Genomic DNA, 10,132 nt, shown 5'->3' with positions numbered 1-10,132 from the left:
TTTACCGATCTAAGCTCACGGCGTGAAGCGCCTGGCGCAGGTGCGTTTAGGGCGTGTATGAATCCACTTTTGCTAGTTCAACGGCAGAAAAAAGGGTCCGGGCGCATGGTTCAAAAGGGTTGTACTTAGTGTCTTCATTAATCAGAGGTGTGTTTTGGGCGTAACATGCAATAAACCAATCAGAGATCACCTCCCATTCCCTTTAAAAGCCAGGCGCGTTTGGACCTTGGAGCATTGCTGTTATGATGGAGGATTTGCTGCTTAATATTTTTATTTGTAATCTTCTGCATGTGTGTGCTGCTGTGTGTCCCTGTGTGTGTAACAAGCATAGTGTGCGCACGCTGTGCACGAGCATTTTACTAATGCTCTGTTAAAATAACAATGAAATGCTGCGTTATTGACTTTAGACCAGGTTTTTGTTGGTCAATGGCGCGATCACTTCCCGCTGCCTCAAGATAGCAATACGCCAAGAATGCACCTGAACACACCTCCCTGTAAGACCAGCAGACCATATCATACTATTTCACATTGTAATATTTTCATTTTTAATTTTGTGCATGTTTGTGTGCTGCTGCGCCTCCCTGTGTGTTTTCTAACAGCGCTTTTTACTAATGCACTGACAACCGGAGCCGTGTTTGATTTCACCCTTTCCCTGAGAGAAGCTTCATTCCTACTCTACATTTGTGTTTTTCCGTCGGCCTCTCTAAGCACAAACTTGTTTCAGCATCATTGAAAATCAATAGCAGCGTGTGGAGAGTCCTCGACTCGGGTAATTCCATTTGTTTTCCCGCCCCATACACCCTTCTCCGTCTTCACGTGAACATGAGCCCCCTCTGCCCGATGAGCCAGTAGCATGTGAGCTTGTGAGGGTGCATTATATTCCCTAACACGGCACCGGTAATCTTCCTGCACTCCTCGTGTGTCAAAGACCTTCATTGTTTGCCTGCAGACGGTCAAAATGCAGAAAAAGGGCACACACACTCGTGTATCGTCGCAGAAACCTCGTCTCACCATATACATCAGGATCATTTGAAATAAATGTATCATTGCACAAACTCTCTGAGCCACTCCCCTCTGGCAGGAGGCTGAGCTCCATCAGGACCAGAACCACCCGCCACATGAACAGTTTTTCCCCCTCCGCCACTAGCCGTATCAACACGGCCTGGATCCCACCCTGACTCTCTCCACACCCCCCCTCTGGCTCCTCATGCCACTGTACCTACTCTGCTGTAGCGTTCCTTTTTATTACTGTTTAACTTATTTTATTCTTTTATTTTACATTCTGTTTTTATCTTTATTAATACATACTGTGTGTATATGTTCATACTTGTTTATATTCTTTTTATCCTTCTTATATTTAGAGTATGTGTGACGTGCACCAACAACACCATGACACATTCCTTGTACGTGTAAAAAAGCGTACTTGGCAATATTGCTCTTTCTGATTCTGTTTGCGTCAAAGCACTATAGTGTAATATGTAAGATGATTTGTTCACCATGAATTTAAAATACATCACTGGTTTCAATACATATATACACCACGTCTTCATCTTCATGTTTCTCCCTTTGCCCTCACATCTGTGTTTACAGGTTATACGTTTTTACACAAAAGAAGCACAAATGTGATATGTTACAATACACTACGGTGTTAAATCATACGCACACATTTCCAGAATTCAGTGACAGCAGTGATCTGATCCTTCATTTTTCTTGCGAAGAGCGTCGTATGGAAGCATTCATGTTATTTTCGGGCAATTTGCTGGAAAGAAACTAGGGCTGCACAATGAATCGCCATTTTATCGAAATTGCAATATTTGTTAAAGGCAAAATATGTGTCAAACCGTTCTGAATGAAGTATTGTGGTGCTGCAGAGACGTCCCGGCCTACAAATCCTATCCTACAGACTAAGGATAGGACACGCTTTCAATGAAAATGAGAATAATGATACAAAAACGATCATTCCCTCCAATATCGTGAATCATATTGGTCAACATAAACGCAATTAGATATTTTCCTCATATCGTGAAGCCCTAAAAGAAAACCCAAATGTCAAGTTTGACCCGAGGACAACTTGCGGGTTAAAAACACGTTCCGAAAAGTTGCCGGCTGTTTAAACCAAAACAACGAGCTGAAAGACGCTAAAACGCTCTGTAGAGTTGAGGGAAAACTGCAGCGTTGATAGGAATCCTCTGTGGTCTCTTGTCAGCAACCTCTTTCTCACGTTGCAGCGTTGACGTATTGTTTCTGTAACAGTATTGGTTAGTGCAACTCAGTTTGATTTTCGGAGCGTTGTGGCGCTGGCAGCGTTGCGACAGAGATGCCACTGATTTGGCTTGTGGCCTCTGGCGGCGTCCATGCGGTCACAATATCCTCGGCCTGATACCATCTGGTATCTGTTGCATAATGTCTGTCTTCCTCTTGGATATTTCCCCGTGCTCTCTCCACCCTCAACTATCTGAATGATGGTAATAAAAAACACCAGCCACAGTTAACAGAAAGATCATTGCTGCCACATTTCCCGGCTTTGTTGCAATTTACTTGTTATTTTGGAGATTGTAGAGCCACTGCGGGTTGCCAAGCAGTCTCGGATAACAACTGACAAGTGAGTGTGTGTCTCTGCGTGCGTGCGTGTCTCTGCGTGCGTGCGTGTCTCTGCGTGCGTGCGTGCGTGTGTCTCTGCGTGCGTGCGTGTCTCTGCGTGCGTGCGTGCGTGTGTCTCTGCGTGCGTGCGTGTCTCTGCGTGCGTGCGTGTCTCTGCGTGCGTGCGTGCGTGTGTCTCTGCGTGCGTGCGTGTCTCTGCGTGCGTGCGTGTGTGTCTGCGTGCGTGCATGTGTGTCTGTCTGCGTGCGTGTCTCTGTGCGTGTGCGTGCATGCGTGTCTCTGTCTGTGTGCGTGCATGCGTGCGTCTCTCTATGTGCGTGTGCGTGTCTCTGTGTGTGCGTGTCTCTTTGTGTGCGTGCGTGTGGTTTTGCTGAACCAGGATGAGCTGCTGCTCTCAGAGCTCTTCAAAGGCCTGCCATAAAACCTCTGGATCTTAATCGGATGCTGTTCAGACTCCACATTGTAATTACATCCCAACACATTTCTGTCTACACAGAGGAAGGTGTGTGTGTGTCTGTGTGTGTGGGGCTTATCGCTTCCCTGCGATTCTCACCAAGTTTCTTTGGTCTCAATTGGATGTGAAAGGAAGTCCCATGTCTGCAAGGCTTCCACTACAGGCACAGACCTGTGTGTGTGTGTGTGTGTGTGTGTGTGTGAAGCCTTTACCATGCCACAGTGGATTAACCACACAGTCTGAGCAGTAACGCTGAGGCTGTTAAGGCGAGATTCAGAGAGAAAAACAAGAGAGCGTGAACCAGATAAAGAATCGGAGGAAGAGAGTATAAGATTGACTGACTGGGAGAAATTCTAAAACGCAACATATTTTGGCTTAAAAGGAAAATACATTACCACCATCGTTATAGATGCGAAATAAGTACATGATATGCTGTATTTCCTTTTTGATTAGAAAAAACTGACAGGTTGCCTTGATTTTCCACTTAAAAATTCAGAAGCAAAGAGCAGTGACAGCTCAGCAACAAAGTAACGCATCCAAATGTGTGCCAAAAGAGTCCATCATCCAGCTTTCTTAAAAAAAAAAAAAAAAAAGTACGTCTGTCACCAGCTAAATAAGAAAAGTGACTTGGCAATGTTGCAATGACAATACATTACAAGAGTGAAGTAACGTTCAGGTGTACATTAAATACGGAGTGTATACAGTGTTGGACCACACACTGACACTTCAATCTGTCGACAGATAACCAGTCCAACCAGTTAAGTGGCGACAGTGTTTGCTATGCAACGGCGTGATCCGTGTTCAAACATTAGCTGAGCGTGCAGCGTTGTTTCGTAATGTTTCATCATTAGTTTACGTCGACCTGGCAGCCGCTCGCCGCCTCCCTGCTGCTGAATGAGGCGGAGACCCCGCGCGTGTCATTAAAGGCGAGAAGGGCTGCACAGCTTTCAGCTTCCTGTGCCGCCCTACTCTCATAGCTGGCATTTCTCAGATAAGAAGCAGCCAGAAAAACAGATTTACAAGGCTCCTCTCCTCCGTGTGTGTGTGTGTGTGTGTGTGTGTGTGTGTGTGTGTGTGTGTGTGTGTGTGTGTGTGTGTGTGTGTGTGTAATACTCTGCCAGCGAAAACACATCAACCCGCGAATCACATCACAGCATACAACGCTCATCCTCCATCTGTCATACAGCAGAAGTGTGTGTAAGTGTGCGTTTACAGTATGATGCAGGTTTCAGTTTGCACTTGTTGAAGCTAAATCTTCCCCTTCATCCTCCTCCTGTTTTCTTTTTTCTTCCAATGGGGGGGGTTGTGTGTGTGTTGGGTTTCTTCTCTGGTGTTCCTTCAGTTAACATATGCTTACTTCCCTCCCATTTCTTTACACTCTGGTACTTCTCTTCTCGGCAGCAGTCATTTGATGCAGCCATCGATATTCCAGGGGAGGGGAATTCCAAGAATGCGGGCGTTGTTTTTCCAGAGCATCCTTAATGACTCACTTAACACCGACAACAGGATCGTGTTGCTCTTTTAAAGAAGCCGTAACTTGTGTTTCTGTGGGTCGGGTGCAGGCTAGTCTCGCGTTGCCTACAGCGCTGCGGAGTAAGGTCCTGGCTACGCCACAGATGCATTCTGGGATAGTAGAAAAATAACTAATCTGGCTCGTTTGCATTTCCTTAAACCAATCCCAATGGTCTTGGGCAGCGCTAAGCATTTAAATTAGCTGCTACATGGTTAAACCTCATTAGCTGTAGCTGTATCACCGTGTGAACTTCGAACCAATCGGTCTCAAAACGTCCCAGTTAGAGAGGAAATGCCGTAAACATATTCCTTAAACAAACTCAAATTCATAAGCTTATAATCTAAGCAGTCCTACCTTTTTTGCACCATCCACATTTTTCTTCAAAACTTGCCATTTTTAGTGTGTAGCTTGCTAGCTCACAGGTTGTTGTTGTTTCCTAAAGCGAAGAGATTTTGAGAACGTCAACACACAGAGAGCAGAAGGTGGGGGGGGGGGGGCAAAGATCTCAAAGAGATAATCATTCTGTAATACGTTATGAATAGAGCTGGGTACCCAATTCAGTACTTTTTAGGCACCGACCGAATTGCCTCTAAAGTATCGAGGATCGAAAAATGCCTCGTTTTCAATACCTGAGGAGTAAATCTCATCGGCGTCAGTGAGCCAATCAGCACGCAGCATGCTTCTACCAAGATCTAAGCATGTTTGTGATTGGCTGTTTAACGTTATACGCTGTAGAGACGCGCAGGAAAAACTCTACGCTACACAGAGACGTAGTAGGAGCTGAAGCATAAATAAAAAGATTTGGGCCGTAATGTAATTTCTTTTTTGTTTTATAATTTAGGAACTGGTATCGAAGTCACGGTACCGGTATAACATTTTTTTTTTTTTTAACGATACCCAGCCTTAGTTATGAACTATTCAATAAAGAAGAGAAATTACTGTCACAGTGACTGTATTGTTCTGAGTCATTTCTAAATCTTTCCTATATCGGTCTCTTGGACTCTTTGGGAAAATGCACGAAAAAAAACCCCAACCACTTCTTGTTACTCGAAGACATTTCAGTGATCCCCTAATGAGATCTGCGGCGTTTTTCCATTACATGGTACCTGCTCGACTCTACTCGCCTCTTTTGGTTTTCCATTACAATAAAACGTCCCTGGTACCTGCCAACAGGTTCTTTTTTTAGTATCACCTCCGTCGAGGTTTCAAGCGAGCTGAGGCGATACCAAAAGGTGACGTGAAAACCTGCAGACTGCTGATTGGTCGGAGAGAATCGTCACTAATCGCTGCTTCATCGTTGCCAGCGACAGACGGGGGGGGGTCCTGAACAAACCTGCCGTTTTTAAATAGTTTAGCCAGTGGTGTTTGTTTTGAAACTAAATGTTTCTTCTGGCAAACAGCCACATGCCGAGAGTCAAAAACACTACACACCTTCGATGTTCTGTGTGTGTGTGTCGCGGTACTAATGCTGCGTTCCAGACACAATGTTTAGCCCGTAAGTTACGACTTCAAGTCATGACTCACAACATGGTAGCGTTCCAGGCCAAACCCTTTAACCCTCTAGCTTTAGCTAGCGGCTACCTAACGTTGACGTTAGCTAGCGCTAGCTGATACTAGTGATTTCTAGTCAGCGACATATTTTGGGCTTTATTTAATAAACATAACCTGTAGTAGTACACAATCGTATGTGTATTGTTTTGATTACAATGTGCAAATTACTTTACGTTGCCTATATGTCTATTTATTTCCATTTCTCTCTGTTAATCACCGGTGTTTGTACAGCATCAACAGGGGTCGCCATTGTTTGTGTGTGTGACGTCAACACTGTAACTGGGAGTACAACGATCTGGTACGAGTTCACGGGTAGTAAGTTACGTGTTTGACTGCCGTTCCAGGGCGCTTTCACGGGTAGAAGGTTGTGAAAACACGAGTTATGGGTTGCCTGGAACGCAGCATAAATCTGCAATGGAAAATGGAGGGACGGGGCACCGCGGCCGAGCCGAGTAGAGCTGGTACTAGTGGTGGGTAAGCGCCAATGGACACATGAACAGCCACTGCTCTTGAATACTGGAGAGTTTATTAAATCCTAAGGACACTGTGCTGTGAAACAGCAGGCTGTATTCACCGGTGGATAGATACAGGACCGATTGGCAGATGGTTGGACGATGCAGGCTATCCAGTTAATTAAAGAGTGAACGTGTTCAAATCCTTCCAACTGTCCCTTCTTTGCTTTGAACGAGTAAGTCGACTTTGTGAGAGGCACGAAATGTTCTGGACGTACACAAAGAGGGACAGTGAATGAGCCAACAAACATTGTGCAAAAATTTAAGTTCTGCTTCACGGAATAACGGCACTTATTTAATGAGCGAGTCCATATCGTTTGTCATGTCGCAGCTAAACTGGTTACAGGCCGAGACAAGTCAGCATCTGTCTGATTCGGCTCAGTACATGCAGATGAGATGATTGATTGGTCACGCCATACTTTTCGTGGTAATTCATCAGAGCAGCACATCACAGTGTCGGGGTAAAAGAGAACCCAATTTCTACAAGTTCAGTCAGACTGGGATTTGTGAGGAAACAAACGCACGCATATTAATCGCATATTACCTGAAAGAGATGCCAAGGTTTTCCCCGCCATTATAAGGTTTAAATGCCGCACCCGAGCCGTTTTTTTGGCACCACCGAAGCCAAATAAATGTACTTAAAAGACTTTTCTCAGATCTAATGGTTGTAGTACTTCTTCACCAAGTTTTATCTTATTATTTAGCAAGCTTGTTGATTATTTATTTATCTGCTCTAGCTTTTTCAAGGTTTTCAGCCACAGATATGGTGATAATAACGGTCCAATATGGGACACAAACCGACTACAAAGAGCAATTTCAACAATTTTTAGGGGGATATTGCATGTTTATTACTGAAAAACATCCACACATTTTCTTGAGGAAGGACGCCTTAACTCTCTGACAAATACGCACACCCTAATTCTTTCTAAACAGAGGGAAAACACTGGATGTCATTTAGAAACCTCACAAATACAGCTGCAGCCTTAGCATGAGTATTTGCTTTTTGAGTCACTTTCCTTTTTTACGTCATGGCCAGCATAATCAAATTTTGAACATCTTTATTCCACTAACATGTGTTTTATATACGCTGTATGTTGTACAAAATAAAGCAGGAACCTACGGTGCTTCAAAGTGACCGCCCACGTTTTTAACGGCTCTGTGAAAGCACAGATTCTCAACCCTACAATATCGTCGCAAAATCGATCTCCACGTATCATCACAAATCACAAAAAATACTGTGATATCTGATTTTCTCCATAATATGGCCCAGCCCTAATCGGAGGTTGCTCCTCCTGCCAGACTGTGGAGTTGAGTGTTCTGACTCATGGAGAATTGGCAGTGCACGAGGTTGATTAGTTTGGTCCAGATTACATGGACCGCTAAAGTCTGATTAGGCTGAGTCAGAGAAAACAAGGGTTTCCTCCATTTAGTGTAACTGGTGTGTGTTTGTAGCGTGATATGTGGTTTTGCGGAGGCTCCATGCAGAGCTTTGGCCGTAGCCTACGTTAGTGGCCTGAGGTTTATGAATGGGGTTGTTAAATGAAGTTTAATGGATTTCTTTATTTACATGATTTTAAAAGAAAAGACATACTGTATGTAACCACACTGCTAAATAACGGATGTAACGTTTGTGTTTTGTGTAGGAGCGGAGACGGAGGTGGTCCAACGGGCCTGAACAGAGAACAGGTGAGGGAGGAATAATCACCTCTACTCTACTCTCTTTGCCTTTTCACATCGCTTCTTAAACCTTGCTTCTCAAATAACATCTTCTCGTTCTTTAAGAGGCAATCTGCTTTCAGTTGATGCGCCGATACTGGAATTTTTGAGGCAGATAATAAAAAAAAAAAGAAATAAAGAAGTTATTTCAGAGTTTAATTTTGAATGTATTTATTTAAATTTGTCAGAGCTCTGTGTGAAGAGTTTTTTGTGTGACCCAGATATGTGCTGAGCAGGACATTTTACAGTTAAAAAATAAACTTGTGCATGCTCTCTGGCGAAGAAAACGTTCTCTCTTTCTCTAGTTTCAGCACACTCTGAGGGCCCTTTTTTAACGGGCTAAGCGCACGGCGTGAAGAGCCTGGTGCAGGTGCGTTTAGGGCGTGTCCAAATCCACTTTTGCTAGTTTGATGGTGAAAAAAAAGGGTCCGTGCGCCGGGCGCATGGTTCAAAAGGGTTGTACTTAGTGTCTTCATTAATCAGAGGTGTGTTTTGGGCGTAACATGCAATAAACCAATCGGAGATCATCTCCCATTCCCTTTAAAAGCCAGGCGCGTTTGGACCTTGGAGCATTGCTGTTATGATGGAGGATTTGCACCGTAATATTTTTATTTGTACTCTTCTGCATGTGTGTGTGCTGCTGTGCGTCCCTGTGTGTGTAACAAGCATAGTGTGCGCGCGCTGTGCACGAGCCTAGGAGCATTTTACTAATGCTCTGTTAAAATAACAATGAAATGCTGCGTTATTGACTTTAGACCAGGTTTTTGTTGGTCAATGGCGCAATCACTTCCCGCTGCCTCAAGATAGCAATACGCCAAGAATGCACCTGAACACACCTCCCTGTAAGACCAGCACGCCCATGGGCGCACAGATGGGCGTAGGTGCATTTGCTATTTAAACGACGCGGGCGCTGGACGGGAAACTGACAACTGCGTCGGTCTTAAACTAGCAGAGACACTTGCGTCGGGCTTTGTGCTGCGCCGGGTGCAGGATAGGGCCCATGATGTCATACAGTAGGAACAGAAGAGAATATTAAGACAAGATGAGACTAACAATGTTAGTAATGTTGGCTGTTGGTAATTCATTTTCTTCTACACTATGTAATGGTGATACTGCCATTAAATGACCTCCTTACCGTACTAATAAAAGTCAAATATTTGTATATTACAACCCAAGTTCTTAGTATGCTGTTGTTGAGGGTTGGCAGACGGTGATGATGACACAGCACACAGAGACGATGACAAATTGAAGGTTATTACAGAACGAACTGGGCAAAGTTTTGCAATTATGGTCCATAATGGTCCATGGTCCGGGGATTTGGAACCACGGTCTTAAACAACAAAAGATTGCTGCTGTGTACGGACGATAAAAACGTTTAATTTTTGGAAAAAAAAACATGGCCCAGACTTTATGTATTTTCTTTTGCCCCACTAGTGGTAAATATCTAAGTACAACAAAGATGTTGTACAACTTTTTCTCGTCGGGTTTTCTGTCGTGTAATGAGTATCACAGCCTCACGGGGAGGTTAGTGCGGTGCGTTGTTTTATTGTTAAATTCCTCCTCTGAGACAAAGACCTCATGCTTTTCTTTCTATAGGCTATGTCCTATAAAATCCCCATAAACCCAGTTCATTTAACTGGAGTTGCTGTGTCAACACGCAATGTTATTTGGCCTTTATAACCCTATTTCTCTAGTGTGAAGCCTTGCTGTGTGTGTGGCTGTGGGGCTGTGTGTGGGGCTGTGTGTATGGCTGTCAGGGGTGATAAAAAGCATACAGGAAGGCAA

The 10,132-nt window shown here is 44.2% G+C and overlaps 1 protein-coding gene across 5 annotated transcripts in view; it reads left to right on the top strand.

The window, feature by feature from the left end:
• LOC144512356 (plexin-B2-like) overlaps positions 1 to 10,132 on the top strand; it is a 215,167-nt gene that overhangs the window by 56,725 nt on the left and 148,310 nt on the right. For 3 of the 5 annotated variants that reach the window (XM_078243057.1, XM_078243052.1, XM_078243053.1), the window contains exon 2: positions 8,275 to 8,317. The exons of 1 other annotated variant lie outside the window; for it this stretch is intronic. The gene's annotated coding sequence lies outside the window, so the exon portion shown is untranslated. Of the gene's footprint in view, positions 1 to 4,215; positions 4,253 to 8,274; positions 8,318 to 10,132 lie in introns of those variants that run through there. One more of the 5 variants, XM_078243055.1, reaches the window with a different exon arrangement.

The sequence above is a fragment of the Sander vitreus genome, chromosome 23 (assembly GCF_031162955.1).
Source record: "Sander vitreus isolate 19-12246 chromosome 23, sanVit1, whole genome shotgun sequence".
Classification (NCBI taxonomy): Eukaryota; Metazoa; Chordata; class Actinopteri; order Perciformes; family Percidae; genus Sander; species Sander vitreus.
This window is presented reverse-complemented; position numbering and strand designations above follow the sequence as displayed.